This window comes from Narcine bancroftii, chromosome 8 (assembly GCF_036971445.1).
Source record: "Narcine bancroftii isolate sNarBan1 chromosome 8, sNarBan1.hap1, whole genome shotgun sequence".
NCBI classification, from domain to species: domain Eukaryota; kingdom Metazoa; phylum Chordata; class Chondrichthyes; order Torpediniformes; family Narcinidae; genus Narcine; species Narcine bancroftii.
The window spans coordinates 87,969,866-87,986,727 of record NC_091476.1 but is presented as its reverse complement, the minus strand read 5'-3'; the positions used below and the strand labels follow the sequence as shown (position 1 = coordinate 87,986,727).

Here is a 16,862-nt window from a genome sequence, read left to right as displayed (position 1 = left end):
TGACACAAGGGAAAACAGGGTCATGAGAGTGGAGATAACTGGATTCTTGTTAGTTAATACAAGCTCCTGAATGACAACCACGGGCTCCTTACACAGGAAATTATTTATTAATTATTTATTTACAACACAGTAGAAGCCAATTCCAGCCATTACAACCTGTGCCACCAAATTACACCCAATTAAACTACCATCCCCATACATTTTGGAGGGAGCGAGGAAAGACTACGGCTTTGTCGCTTCACTCTGTCCTGATCCTCCTGGAGAATGATGCCTCATATTGCCAGGCTGCTGTTCATTGACTTCAGCTTGGTGTTACATATGATCATTCCCCAGAGGCTGGTGGAGAAGCTGTCCTCGCTGCGACTCAACACCCTTCTCTGTAACTGGATGCTGGACTTCCTAATGAAAAGACCACAGTCTGTCCAGGTTGGTAAAAGAATGTCGAGCACCATCACACTGAGCACTGCCGCACATCAGGGCTGTGTGCTCAGCCCACTCCTGTTCACGTGAATGACCCACGACTTCATGACCAGATCCAGCTCCAACAGTGTCATCACATTTGCAGAAGACACAACAGTTGTTGGCCCCATTAGCAGCAATGATGAGTCACAATGCAGAGAAGAGGTGGAAAGTATCATAAAGTGGTGCAAGAGTAACAACCTGAGTCTCAACATGGACAAAATGAAGGAGATAACCATGGACTTTAGTAGGACCAGGAACAGCCACATCAACAACTTCATGGTGGAGAGAGTAGAGAGCACCAAGTTCCTTGGAGTTCACTGAACCAGTGACCTATCGTAGACACTCTACATTTCTGCACTTTTCAGGAAGGCACAACAGCGACTGCACTTCCTGAGAAGACTGAAACGGGCAAGGCGACCGGCCACTATTATATCTTTTATAGGAGCTCTTTCGAGACCATCCTGGTCGGCTGCATCACTCTGTGGAATGGTTTCTGAAGAGAAATGGATCAGATGTTCAATCCACAGGACCATAAGAGTGGCCGAGAAGATCACTGGAGTCTTCCTCCATCAACGTGATCTACTGGGATCATTGCCTGATGAGGGAGTGCAAAATCATTGAGGACCCCTTCCACCCCGCACACAGCATCTTTAGCTGCTCCTGTCGGGGGAGAGATACAGGTGGATCAGAGCCAGCGCCACCAGGCTGAGGAACAGCTTTTTCCCACGGGCAGTGAGAATGCTGATCGACTACGGGAACTGCTCCCGCTAACCATTCGAGACTCCAATTTGTACAAAGCAACATTTATTTATTTATTTTTATAGATATAATGCTTGTCCTGCATATGAATTATTTGTCTGTATGAGTGCTATGTCTGGCTGTGTGTCTGCATATTTGGCACTGAGGACCGGAGAACGGTGTTCCATCGGTTTGTACTTGTACAATCAGATGACAATAAACTTGACTTAAAACTGGAGCACCCAAGGAAAATCCACACGGGACATGGTGAGAACTCCTTGTAGGCAGCGCCAAATTCGAGCATGGGTCACTGGCTCTGCAGGAGTGCCGTGCAAAACCGCTACGCTAACTGCGTCGCCCTTTCTGGCTGATGAACATCTGCTCCTATCACTGGTGAAGGTAGCCTTCCATCAGTGGTGAAGCATTCACCCCCGATTCCAATGTGGTGTCAGGCTCTGCCCGGCATACTCTGATACCTTGGATTGTCGGATTGTAGTTGCCAGGATTTGATAATCATTTTTAAACATTTCTAACATATCGAGACATCAAAAAATTCTTTAAAATTAGAAAGAGTTTTACATTTTTAACAAAAATAAGAGAATTATCTGTCTTAAAATACCATGAGAACACTATTAAATAATTGAAAACGTTGCAGCGAAATACCATTACAAATAAAATAAATAAATAATGCCCTACTTCACTTCCTGACCTTCAGGTTGGGAATTTCTGTTCAAGTACTTAACAATTCTCATGCTACACGAGATTCAACTTCTGTGGAGTTGTTGAGGTGGGATCCCTAGGGATAGCTGGGGAAATTTTGACAAGGTTCTACTCTGCTGTGGGCCTCCATGCAGAGACCGAAGCCAGAGTGAATCGGCAGATGCAGCTTGGCAGAGTCTGCGGCCGGGCCATGAAGGCCTGGGATGGGTTCAATGCTGAGTGCCAGGGAATCCCTTTGGAACTGCCAGCCCCACCCATTTGAATACAGCCACGACCTGTGCAGGCACAACATGGGATCTCACAAGTAAAATACAGATCATTTTCAGTCATAGAACTGTACCAGACATGATGAGGCCCTTCAGCCCATCGTCTCCATGCTGACCCTTTTGTCCATTTACTCTTAGCTCGTTTTCCTAAATTAAGACCGAATCCTCTATGCCTTGCCTACTTAAGTATCTGTTGAACTGCCTGTTAAACATAATAGACATAAAGCATAGAAATGTGCAGCAGAATTTAAGCCCTCTGGACCACAGTGTTGGGCGAATCTATAAACCTACTCGAACAACTGCGTAGAATTTCTCAGATCCAATTTAATAGTATCTTAAAGGATTCTATTGTACTACTGTTGCTGGCACCACTCTCCAAGAGAAGAAGTTACCTCTTGTATCTCCCCTATCGTTACTCTCAAGCACCTTAAAACTGTGCCCCCTCATGTTAGCCATTTCAACCCTGGGAAGAATGAGGGGAGATTTGACAGATGTATTTAAAATTATAAAGGGGGTAGACAGAGTAAATGCAGTTGGGCTTTTTCAACTGAGAGTAGGTGAGATATAAACCAGAGGACATGGGTTAAGGGTGAAAGGGGAAAAGGAGGAACTTCTTCACACAGAAAGTAGTGGGAGTGTGGAATGAGCTTCCAGCTGTTGAGAATGCAGGCTTGGGATGACATCATGCCGATGGAGTAGTGGCCGGAGCAGAATAGCCCTCTGCAGAGAAAATAAAAAAAGGAGAAACAAAGCTGGACAGAAAAACCATAGAAGGCCTGAAAGATAAAGAAACCAAGAAAACCCAAGAGATGGCAACAAAAAAGGAAAAGACCAGAGAGACAGATAAAGAAGAAGACAAGAAAAGAGGGAGGCCTTACCTTTAAAAAGAATGTCCGATCCCCGAAGCCATTGGATGCCCAGATGGGCAATGGCCCTCCTCGATTCGAACTAAAAAAATGGCTCACTGAGTCACAAAAGATGCGCAATACACAAAACAGAAAAGACACTGATGGGAGGGGGACCCACCGACGAGACAAAAACGTGGCAAGAAGAGGTGAACAGAAGACAAGAAAAGGTGTTAGAGAGAGAAGAAAAAGAAGATAAAAACTTACACAGAAAAGAGGCAAATAAAAAAGATTAACAGTTAATAGATATAGAATACTTTGATGAGCAAATAAAGACATTAAAAGACATTTTAATAACAGAATTTAACACAATAAAAATAAAAATGGAAATAGCCAAAGATATAATGCAAAAACTTGAGCTGGCCATAGCAGATATAAGAAAAAGAACAGATGAAGTGGAAGAAAGTCAGAAAGCTGTAGAATTAGAAATGAATGAACTAAAAGAAAATCTGAAAGATAGAAACAAAGAAATTAAAGAGATACAAGATCAATTAATTCAAAAAATTGATGTCTTAGAGAATTATAACAAACAAAATCATATAAAAATAGTAGGCGTACAAGAAGGCGTAGAAGGATCAGACATAAATGGATTCATAAAAAGATGGATCCCACAAGTCTTGGATGCAGAAGAACTACAAGACAAAATAGAAATTGAAAGAGCACATAGAACATCGGCACCAAAGCCTTATTCAAACCAAAAACCACGTTCCATCATAATAAAATTACTAAGACACACAACAAGAGAAAAAATATTAGAGTGGGCAAAGGATAAAGTAAAAGAAAATAAACATCCTCTGGAATATAAAGGACAAAAAATATTTTTCTCTCCAGACATCAGCTTCGAGCTCTTAAAGAAACCGAAAGAATTTAACTTGACAAAGCAGATACTATGGAAGAAAGGATATAATTTTAATCTACGACATCCAGCAATGTTAAAAGTATTTATCCAGGGGAAAGAAATAGACTGTTCTCAGACCCGAAAGATGCCCAGCACTTTGCTGAACAACTGCCGAACAGACAATGAAACCAGAAGTATTAAAGAAAGACTATCATAACAATGTATAGAGATTAATTGTAAAGATTATAATGTAAATATAAAGTTGAAGTTTGAAAAAGATAAGGGGGGAAAATAAGAAAAAAGGGGAAAAATAAAAGCTTTGTAACATTTTTTTAAAATATATTGTGTTTCTCGGGGGGGGGGGGAGTCTAGGGAGAGGAAAAGAACTACTACTGCAAAACCTGTTGATGCTTGCGGTTATTACCACAACCCAAATAGATAAGGGAATTGTGGTTGTCTGGCAAGGAGCCAAAGACAACCCAATACAGAGGGGAATTTTCATTATTTTGGATACAAATATTTTATGTGTTAACTTTAGTAGGGGTTTCTAGGATAATTTGTTTTTTAACCATGTCATGTATTGAAGTGCAAAAATAATTTTTTTAATAATATTTGAAAAAAAAATAGATGGAAGAGTTGAGGAGATGAGAGAGAATTGAAAAAAAAGGTATAAGATGGGTACATTAAATTTCATAACTGTAAATATTAATGGAATACACAATCAAATTAAAAGGAAGAGGTTACTGACATTACTTAAAAAAGAAAAAGTTGACATTGCTTTTGTGCAAGAAACACACTTAACCGAGATAGAACATAGAAATTGAAAAGAGACTGGGTTGGCCATGTAGTGACATCATCATACAATTCAAAATCCAGGGAGTAGATATATTAGTCAACAAAAATCTACCAATCAGCATAAAAGAAATAATAACAGATCCAGTAGGTAATGACAAAGTGCCAGATTTATTCTGAATTTTGGAATGTACTAAACATCTATACACCTAACAAAGAAGACCAGCTATTCATACAAAACATCTTCCTAAAGATAGCAGATACACAGGGACATATCTTGCTTGGAGGGGACTTCAACTTAGACCCAATGATGGACAAAACTGGGAAGACAATTTACAATAAAAATAAACTAAATTTACACTAAAAGCAATGGAGGATATGAAACTAATCGATATATGGAGGAAACAACACCAATAAGAGGGAAAATATTCACACTACTCAAATAGACATAAGACCTATTCAAGAATCGACATGTTTTTGTTATCAGCACAGATCCATGGAGGAGTTAAAAAAAATAGAATATAAAGCAAGATTAGGTGGAGGTTAAACACATGGCTAAAGGGGTGGAGTAAGAGACAGGATTTCAAGTTCTTGGACAACTGGGACCTTTTTTGGGGAAGATGAGACCTATACCGTAATGATGGGTTACATCGTAATCCCAGAAGGACCAGTCTCCTGGCGGGGGCATTTGCTAGGGCTGTCAGGGGGGTTTTAAACTAGTATAGTTGGGGACAGGGTTTCAAGTTAGGCAGTTCAGCAGGGTGAGGGTTGTAGGCTAAGGAAAGAGACAAGTTTGAATAATTTGAGGGAGGAAAAGCAGGAAGTAGTAAAAAGATGTTGCAGTGAAAATTGTGAGAATGGAAGGGAGGAGGATATGCAGAAGATAGGATGTAGGAGATCCCTGAGATGTATTTATTTTAATGCGAGGAACGTAGTAAAGAAGCTGGATGAGCCAAAGATGTGGATTGACATGTGGCATTATGATGTTGTGGCCATTAGCGAGACGTGGTTGAAGGAAGGTTGTGACTGGTGGTTGAATGTTCCAGGATTTCACTGCTTTAGATGTGACAGAGTTGGTGGATTAAGAGGGGGAGGTGTGACATTACTTGTCAGGGAGGATATTACAGCAGTGCTGAGGCAAGGAAGACTGGCGGGCTCGTTGAGGGAGGCAGTGTCGGTAGAGGTGAAAAATAAGAAGAGTGAGGTTACTATTATGGGGGTATATTATAGGCCTCCAAATGGGGAAAGGGAACTAGAAGAGCAAATGTGCAAGGAAATAGTTGAGATGTGCAGGAGAAATAGGGTGGTGTTGGTGGGGATTTCAATTTTCCAAACATAGATTGGGAAACACAGTCAGTAAAAGGGCAGGATAGCTTAGTATTTATGCATTGTGTTCAGGATTGCTTTTTGTAGCAATGAGTTGAGACGCCAACTAGAGGGGGAACGATGTTAGATCTGTTGTTTGGGAATGTAATGGGGCAGGTGATGGAGGTAAGCGTTGGAGAGAACTTTGGATCCAGTGATCATGGGTCCATTAGCTTTAGCTTAATGATGGAAAGGGATAGGTCGGGACTGAGATTGAAGGTCTTCAAGTGGAGGAAGGCCAGATTTGGAGAAATGAGAAGGGATTTGCAGAGTGTTGTGTGAGCTGATCTTTTTGCCAGAAAGGACGTAGAGGAAATTTGGGGGTTATTTAGGGGTGAGATTTTGAGAGTACAGGATCTTTATGTTTCAGTCAGGCTGAAGACTAAAGGTTCAAGGGTGCCGTGGTTTTCTGGTGAAATTAAGAAGTTGGTTCGGGACAAGATGGAGTCCTATACCAAATATAAAAAACAAGGGATTGAGGAGATGTAGGTCATTACTTAGATTGCAGGAAGAACCTTTGAGGGAAATTAGAAAGGCAAAAAAGTATGAGAAGTCCATAGCTAATAAGGCAAAGGTGAATCCTAAGGGTTTTTACAGATATGTGAACAGTAAAAGGAGGGTTAAGGATAGAATAGGTCCACTGGATGATGGGACCGGTGAACTATGTCAGGAACCGAATGAGATGGGAGAAATATTGAACATTTTTTTCTCGTCCGTATTCACGAGGGAAAGGGACATTGGGCTATGCGAGATAAGAGAGACAAAGGGCTTAGTTATGGAAAGGATAGGGATTAGTAAAGCAAGAATTTTGGACTTCTACGGTCAATTAAGGTGGATAAGTCTCTTGGTCCTGATGGGATTTTTCCCAGGACTTTAAGGGAGGTCAGAGAACAAATAGTGGGGGGACTGACAGTGATTTTTCAAAGATCACTGGAGGAGGGGGTGATACCACAGGATTGGAGGGTTGCAAATGTTATTCCATTGTTCAAAAAAGGCAGTAGGTGTAGACCAAGTAATTATTGGCCAGTATGTTTGACTTCGGTGGTGGGGAAGGTTATGGAGGGTATTCTTTGAGATAGTATATACACATATCTGGATAGATAGGGATTGATTAGGGGCACCAAGCATGGGTTTGTAAAAGGAAAGTCATGTTTGACGAACCTTGTTGAGTTTTTTGAGTAAGTGACAAAAAAAGTTGAATGAAGGTAGAGCAGGTGATGTGATCTATTTGGATTTTAATAAGGCTTTTAATAAGGTTCTGCATGGAAGGTTAATAAGGAAGGTTCAGTCACTAGGAATTAGTAGAGAGATTGTGACATGGGTTCAGAGGTGGCTGGGAGATAGAGAGCAGAGAGTCATGGTGGACAATTGTATGTCAGGTTGGTAGCTTGTGACAAGGTGGGTGCCTCGGGGATCAGTGCTGGGTCCCTTGTTGTTTATCATTTATATTAATGATTTAGAGGAGGGTGTGGTTAACTGGGTAAGCAAATATGCGGATGATATGGAAATTGGGGAAGTGGTGGATAGTGAGGTAGATTTTCTTGGATTACAGAAGGATTTGGTTTGTTTGGAAGAGTGGGCTGAAAGATGGCAGATAGGATTCAATGTAGACAAGTGTGAGGTGTTGCATTTCAGTAAAAATAACCAGAATAGGACATATATAGTTAAGGGCAGGGCATTGAGGCATGCAGAGGAGCAAAGGGACCTGGGGGTTATGGTACAGAGTTCACTAAAGGTGGATTCCCATGTAGGAAGGGTGGTTAAGAAGGCATATGGAATGCTGGCCTTCATAAATCATAGTTTAAAGTATAGGAGCTGGGAAGTGATGCTGCAGCTGTTTAAGGCATTGGTGAGGCCAGATTTGGAGTACTATGCTCACTTCTGGTCTCCAAATTATAGAAAGGATACTGATAGGGTGGAGAGGGTGCAGAGAAGGTTTACAAGGATGTTGCCTGGCTTACAGCATCTGGTTTACAGGGAAAGATTAAGGAGACTGGGACTTTATTCATTGGAATGTAGACGACTGAGAGGGGACTTGATAGAGGTATTTAAAATTATGAAAGGAATAGATAGACTAGACATAAACAGACTCTTTCCCCTGAGGGCAGGGGAGGTTGGAACAAGAGGGTAAGGGGGCAACACTTTAGGAGAAATATTAGAGGTGGCTTTTTCACTCAGTGAGTAGTGGCAGAATGGAATGAACTTCTGAATGAGATAGTTGTGTCAGTGTCCCTTCTGTCATTTAAGAGAATGTTGGATGTGTACATGGAGGCGAGGGGGTTGGAGGGATATTGGTGGTGAGCGGGAGATTTGAGCTAATGGAGTTGTTCTAGTGAACTGGTGTGGACTTGAAAGGCCAGACATGGCCTGTTTACGCTCCGTAAATGGTTATATGGTTATATTATTATCAGATCACTCTCCCCTGTTATTAACAATTGAATTAGAGGATGCCCCACCAAAGGCATATAGAAGGAGACTAAATCCTATACTGTTAAAAAGAGAATATATCACAGAATATATTGAACAACAATCTAAAATATACTTCGAGATAAGTATGGAATCAGTAAAAGCTAAATTCATTTAATGGGACACAATTAGAGGCCTTATTAGAGGACAAATAATTAGCTATACAACTAAAATTAAAAAGAAATATAATCGGGAAGTAGAACAGATGGAAAAAGAGATAACAATCATAGAAAAGGAATTAGCGGAAAGAGAAGATACAGAGAAAAAGAGAGAACTGGGAGAGAAAACACACAAAATATTGGCCTGGCAACTTAAAACAGAACAAGCCTAAAAGAACCGTTCTAGCGACAAGAAAAGACAATAACCAGATCACATATAATCCATTGGAGATTAATGAAAATTTAAAAAAGATTCTATAAACAATTATACCAAACTGAAAATATAGAAAAAAATGACAAAACTGATGAATTTTTATCTAACATTGAACTACCACATCTACAAATAGAACAAAACAAATTGACAGAACCTTTTAAGACTGAAGAAATAGAAGATATATTAATGAAACTACCAAATAGGCGAAGATGGATTTCCAATAGAGTTTTATAAAGTTTTGAAGGATCTATTAATCCCTCCCCTCCTAGAAGTAATAAATCAAGCAGGAGACCCAGAACTTACCAGAATCATGTAAAACAGCAATAATTACAATAATCTCAAAAGAGGAAAAAGACCCGTTATTGCCATCTTCATACAGACCGATATCATTATTGAATACAGATTATAAATTAATAGCAAAATTATAAGCAAGCAGACTGAATGACTGGGTACCGAAACTAGTAAGGCAAGACCAAACTGGATTTGTTAAAAAAAAGACGGGCAGCTAATAATGTTTGTAAACTTATTAATTTAATTCATGCAGCATAAATAAATAAAATGCCAATGGTAGCTGTTACGTTAGACGCAGAGAAAGCCTTCGATAGGGTAGAGTTGAACTATTTGTTTAATGAGTTACAGAAATTTAAACTAACGGAAAAATTTATTAACTGCATTAGAGCATTATATAATGGATGTTAGCAAAGGTAGTAATAAATGGATATGTATCAGATCATTTTAAATTAAGCAGGTCAATAAGACAGGGATGCCCATTATCCCATTCACTGTTCACTTTGGTTATTGAACCACTAGCAGAGTTGATAAGGAAGGAAGGAAACTATGATAAAAGGAATAAAAATAAAAGAGAAAGAATATAAAATCAGCCTATTTGCAGATGACATCATAGTATATTTAACAGAACCAGATAAGTCAATAAAAAAAAACTACATATGAAACTGAAAGAATATGGAGAGAAATCAGGGTACAAGATTAATACCAATAAAAGCGAATTGATGCCAATGAACAAAATTAATTATTCAGAATTTAAAAAATAAATGTCAATCACAGGCGATATGTTAACTTGGTAGCAAAATAGATAACAACCTAAAACATTTAAACTAATTGAACTATGAACAATTAATTTAAAAAATACAGGAGGATTTAGAGAATTGGAAAGAACTACCATAACTTTAATAGGAAGAGTAAACTGTATTAAGATGAATGTGTTCCCATGAGTGCAATATCTATTCCAAACATTACGAATTCCCCTGACAGAGAATTTTTTTGCAAAACTGAAGAAAATAGTAAGGACATTATTATGGTAAGGTAAGAAATCAAAAATAGCGCTAAAAAAATTAACATGAAGTTACAAACAAGGAGGGTTACAGCTACCAAACTACAAAAATGACCTCATGGTGGCACAGTTAAGGTCCTTATCAAATTTTTATCAGAGAGGAGAAAAACCGGAATGGACTCAGATAGAATTAGACAAATTGGGAGAAAATATCCCAGAACACCTATTTTATAAATGGGATCAAAAATTGGTGCAATATAACAATTCACCAGTACTACATCACATACTAAAATTATAGAAAAAAATACACCTAGAAGGAAAAAAAGATAAATAATCAAATACCAAAAATAATATTAACACAAAACCCATTAATCCCCTTTACAATAAACAATTTATTTTTCAAGGAATCAAGAAAATAGAAGATTGCTTTTTGGGAAATAATGTATTAATATTTGAGCAATTAAAATATAAATATAGAATAACAAAAAGTATAATATTTACATATTGCTAATTGAAAACTTATCTAAAAGATATATTGGGATATAGTTTGAGATACCAGAAAGTAGCAACTATGAATCACAGACACAATGATAATTTAAAAAATTATGACAAACATGAACATCACACTACAATATAAAGAAGAAGATTAGATAAAGTATAAACCAAAACAAAATTGGGAAAAGATTTAAACACAGAGAATAAGAATGAAACATGGGAGAAGTTATGTAGAGGAGCAATGAGGAACATGATAAATAGCAGATTATGTACGATTCAATATAACTGGCTACACAGATTCTATATAACTCCTCAAAAATCAAAAGAGTGGGACCCAACAGAGTCGGATAGATGTTTTAGTTGCAATTTGGACATGGTCAAAAGTAAAAACTTTCTGGGAAGATTCAAACCTAATATTAAACAAAATCACAAAAAATAATATACCAAAAAAAAATTCTGTTAAATAACATAAAAGACAAAAAATTAAGACTAAAATTAGACAGAGCCCAAATAAAATTTATTATGATCGCGCTAGCAGTCGCCAAAAAATGTATTATGACAACCTGGAAATTGGAAACAAACCTTAAAATACAACAGTGGTTTAGAGAAATAAACAAGTGTATTCCATTAGAAAAAAATGCATACCATTTGAAAGACAAGTGTACATTATTTGAGCAAACCTCCATCTCTTAAAACAACATAATTATAAGCGCGATGAGATATTAATGTGCGGAAGTAGATGATACAACTTTTTTTATTTTTTTGTTATTTCTTCGTTTTATGTATTTTGTCATTTATTGATTTTTGATAAGTGGCGGGGAAGGGGGAGAGAGAGGAAGGGGGTGAAAAGAAAAAATAATGTAACTATGTATATATTGATGATGATCATTTGTGGATGTTGTTATTGATATGACGGCAAAAAATTTAAAAAAAATTAGAAAGAGAATGCAGGCTCAATTTTAACATTTAAGAAGAATTTGGACAGTTACAGGGATGGGAGAGGTATGGAAGATAATGGAATGAATGCAGATCAGTGGGACTAGGCAAAAAAAAAGGTTTGGAACAGGGCCTGAGGGTATTTGTCTGTGCTGTAATGTTCTATGGTTTTATGGTTCTATGGTTCTAAAGGCTTAAGAAATCTTTCCTCTCACCTTAAGTCTATGTCCTCTTACTATGGAAAAAAAATGTTCTATCTACCCTTTATTTGCCTCTCATTATCACATGTACTTATGTTAAGTCAACCCCTCCACCCTCATTACCTTTAGGAAATATAAGCTCAGCCTGTCCAATGTCTTCCCAACAGTCCTCCAATCCATTCCAGTGAATCCCAGTGAATCCCCTCTCACCAGCACAATCATCTTCTTCCTATGGTACGGTGATCAGAACTCCATAAAATATTCAAAGTGTGGCCCAACCAGGTTTTGTAATAGTTGCATCATAACATGTAAACTCTTAATTTCTGTACTGGAACTTGTGAAGGCCAACATGCCATATTTGCTTTCTTTAACTCCCTATCTTATTATTTTCAGGGAACAATCGACTTAAACCCCAAGATCTCCCTTTTCATCAACATCCCTACCGTTTACTGTATGCATCATTCCCTTACTTGTTTGGATCTATCTACCATGTCTTAGCTCAACTTTCCATCTGATCTATATCCTGCAGTGGCCTTCCTTAATATCTTCAAAACCTACACGTAAATCACAAAATTCTGTAGACACCACGGTCGAAGTAAAAACACAAAATGCTAGAGAAGCTCAGCAGGTCAAACAGCGTCCGTTATGTAGAATAGTAAAAAATACAGAGCCAACTTTTTGGGCTTGATCCTCACAGCTGCTGTACCCTCCCTCCCTTCTCCACCAATCATCTCCTGCCCTGCCACCTGCCACCTTCCCCCTCCCACTATGTTATACTAATGCTCACTGGCATTTTCTCATACTTTGATGAAGGGCTCGAGCCCGAAATGTCGGTTCTGTATCTCTGTTTTTGCTACGTAAAGGACACAGTTTGACGTGCTGTGTCTCTCCACCATTTTGTGTTTTTACTTCAAAACCTACAATGTTCATATCATTTCCAAATTGACTAATTGGATCTCCTGCATTCAATTCTTTAAAATATAACACAAGCAATACATTGGACCACTGATCGCTGTGGTGTACCATTCATCATGATTCAGTGAATCATCCTTCCTCCATTATCTTCTCTCACTGAGCCTATGTTGGATCCAATTAGCCAGCTCACAATGGATAATATGTACCATGGACCAGCCTGCCATATGGGTCCTTGGCAAATGCTTTATGGGCAACATCTACTGCCATGCCTTAACTGATCTCTTTTAATGTCTTATCAAACTCAATCTGATGGCTGAGACAGGATTTAATCAGCACAAAGACATGCAAACTATCACTGATTAGTTCCTGAATTTCCAAATTAACATAAATTCTGTCCTTTAGAAATTTCCCCAATAATTGCCCTCCCATTTACTTAGGACTCATTGGCCTCTAATTCCAGGCTGCTCTTCTGAAATAAACATTTTTTATCCTCCTGATACTTCACTTGTAGCAACAAAGATATGAAAATCTTCATTAAGCCCCAGTTACCTCCTGAAGGTGAACAAAAAAATCTGCAGATGCTGGAAAACAGGGATAAAGAAAGTACTCGAGGAACTCAGCAGGTCAGACAGCATCAGGCAGATATGGTTGCTGCAGATAACTGGATTGGAAGTCAATCCATAGGACCATAAGAATGGTAGAAAGGATATCTGGAGTCTACCTCCCCTCCATTGATGAGATCTACCAGGATCGTTGTCTGAAGAGGGAGTGAAAAATCATTGAGGACCCCTTCCACTCCGCACACAGCATCTTTCAGCTGCTCCTGTCGGGGAAGAGACGCAGGACTATCAGAACCAGCACCACCAGGCTGAGGAACAGCTTCTTCCCACGGGCAGTGAGATGAACAGCCAAAGGAACTGCTCACATGAACCATCCAAGACTATCATATTCATGAAACAATATTTACTTATTTGTATTATAAATAGTTGTCCTGTGCAGGTATCATTTCTCTATATGTGTGTCTGCAGGTTTTGCATCGAGGACCAGAGAACACTATTTCATCGGGTTGTGCTTGTACAATCAGATGACAATAAACTTGACTTGAGCATCTGTGGAAAGTAATAAATGGTTGATGTTTCAGACTGAAAACTCTTCATCAGGAAAGTTATCTCCTCTCTTAGTTCCCATGGAAACCTGGGTTAGATCTCTTTTGGCCTTTGGGACTTATCCAATTTTTGACATTCTAAGACATTTGCACATTCATCTTCTGATTTGCTCCAGATTATCAATGTATCTCTCTCTGAGCTCACCATCCTCCTTCTCCTTCTTGATGAGTATAGATGAGAAGTATAGATGAGAACCTCGCCTGTCTCCACACCTAGATTAACCCTTCAGTCTCTGTGAGGAGACCATTTCTCCAGATGGCTTCTCACTTTTAATATAGACATTTCAAGGCCTTATGTTTCCCTCCCTGTTAAGGTCTCTTTGACTCCTTTTATGTTCCTCAAGGGACTCGCTTCATTCCAGATGCCAATACCTGTCACAGGCTTCCTTCTGTACTCATCAAACCTTCAATAACCTTTGTCATCCAAGTTTTCCTGATCATTTTATTCTTATTTAGCATCAGGATCAGCAAGGCCAGCCAGGCTCTGGGGAGGCTGCATACTAGAGTGCTCAATCAACACATCTCCACAAAGCTGAAAGTCTACTGAACTGTGGTCATCCCTTCTCTCCTATATGGATGTGAGACCTGGATTCTGTACCGACGTCACATCAAACAACTCAAGAAATTCCACATGCTCGCCCTCCGTTTCATCCTTGGCATCCGTTGGCAAGACCGTGTCTCCAACCTCGAGGTCTTGGGTCATGTGAAGTCAACCAGCAAAGAGTCCCTGATCATCAGAGCCCAGATGCGGTGGGTGGGACACATCATCAGAATGGACGACCACTGTGTGCCTTGCCAGCTGCTCTATAGTGAACTGAAGAGCAGAAGGAGACCTCAAGGTCATTCATGCAAGTACTATAAAGATGCTGGGAAGGAAACCCTATGCTACTGTGACATCCAGCCAGGAGAGCGAGAAACTGCAACTGCTGACAGATCCCATTGGCGAGCCCTGTGCTATCAAACCTTCACCAGACGCTGCCAAAAACTGGTGGCAAACCATGAACGGCATCACAAAGCAGCAGCCACGGTTATTACAACAATGGACGTTCAGTGCCACCATTGTGCCAGGCTCTGCCTTTCCAGACTGGGATTGCGAAGTCACCTTCATGCCCACAGATGAACTGCATGAACTCATCTTTCTCGAACTAAAGGATGACCAATAACAGCATTCCGCCCTGGAATTCTGAGTGACTCTCATAAAACCATGCCAATTATAAACTGGAGCGAAACAAGGAAGTCTGCAGATTGTAGTAAAAACACCCGGAAATGTTGGGGGAACTCAGCCCATCCCACAGCCCTCATAGGGACGCTGTGAAGTTTGTTGAGCTACTCCAGCATTTCTGTGGGTTTTCCTTGCAGGATTGTGGTCACAATTCCCAGCTGACACATTTTCCTGTTCATCTTGTCCAGATGAGGTTTCATTGAATCACCAAAGAGACAGCTCGCCACAATCTTTACAGCGTAATAATACAGAATGATTAGCACTGTCTCGTTTAAAAGACAGGTCACCCGCAGAAAACATTGGTCTTTATAACAATCATGGAAAGTAGAAGCTCCACTGTCCATGGCACTGGGTTTTTTTACTGAGACAACTTTGCAGTTCATCTGACTTCTCTGTTTTTCCTTATTCCTGCTGCCCTTTTCTGCTTTATTTTTAACATTACTTCGCACAAAATACCTGGTACTGTGATAAGTATTCTTCTGCAATTAGACCAACAGGATATATATCTATCAGACAGATGTTAAAATCGCAAAATTATGGGGTATGTTGCATTTTCACGTTTCTATAGTTCCCTTTCGAGTTTTTTTTAACATGTTTCCAGCACACTTTTACACCCAACAGTCCTGTTCAGAACAAGTAACCCCTTACATTTTTGTCTTCCCTCTTTCTCTCTACTTTGACAAATGTTTTAAATCTAGCTATCAGCCTTTCAAAAAGTTGACCCTCCTTGAAATCCTTTCAGACATCTTTTAAATCTTCCCTTAACCTTCTCTGCCCCAAGGAATAAGCCAACTCTCTGTACTCTTCGCATGCAACTTCATCGCTCGAACTGTGATCGTCCAGGATAAGTGGAGTCTCACCTTGTTATATGTGATGGAAAACGTGGCTTCCCTGCCTGTCTGGAATACTCTGGTGGTCACGTGTCCCCCCCTGACTGAAACCTATTTGAAAGTTGCATCACCTGTCAATCAAAGTTGGACTCTGACCACCCATTAGAGCACACCTTGCCATTGGCTCATTTAAATTACTTAGGGTCATCATTGGTTAGACACCTAGCTCAGAACGGTATAAAATATTGATGCATAGTGGTCCAAGCCCCGAACATTGCTCCATGCCAGGTTGCTTCTGTGCATATCGCTGTAAGTGTCGTGGGTAAGGCATGCACTACACTGAAGCTGAACCATAGTACTGAGATAGATCAGTACTTGCAAAGTGCTGTAACCCCATTGGTACAGAGAACTGGGTGTGTGTATGAAAGTTCCTGTCTGTAGAGTGTGTATTCATGTGTGTAACCATGTAAAAGTATAGGCGGCCACTGGTATCAGAGTCCAAACTAGGCCTGATGTGAATGGCTATATCATTGTTTAAGTAATATAGTAATCGAGTACCATTTGATGTTCTCCCCTGTTTGTCTCCTGTGTGTTAATTAAGGTTACATGTAATTGTGTCCAGACTCGTCTCTCTGTGAACCCACCAAACCTGATCCTCTTCCCAAAACAACACACCTTCCCTCTCTTGAACTTTGTTGCATCTGATTCCTAAAACTGAACTGAAATTTCCAGTTGAATTATAAAAGCTTAGCAAGCCTTTTGAGCTTTTGTTCCCAATATCTCTATTTACAAAAGGCTTCAAACTGGATTGTTATAGGCATTGTACAATGTACAAGGTTAAAGCTTCCTTTTATTGTCATGTAATTATACATAAATATATATGA

General features: G+C 39.5%; 1 protein-coding gene across 3 annotated transcripts in view; it reads left to right on the top strand.

Moving 5' to 3' along the window:
• The window catches only part of LOC138740998 (uncharacterized), an 81,240-nt gene that overhangs the window by 4,854 nt on the left and 59,524 nt on the right, over positions 1–16,862 (top strand). Inside the window, exon 3 of one of the 3 annotated variants that reach the window (XR_011343257.1) lies at positions 3,923–4,226. The exons of the other annotated variants lie outside the window; for them this stretch is intronic. The gene's annotated coding sequence lies outside the window, so the exon portion shown is untranslated. Of the gene's footprint in view, positions 1–3,922; positions 4,227–16,862 lie in introns of those variants that run through there. 3 annotated transcript variants of the gene reach the window in all.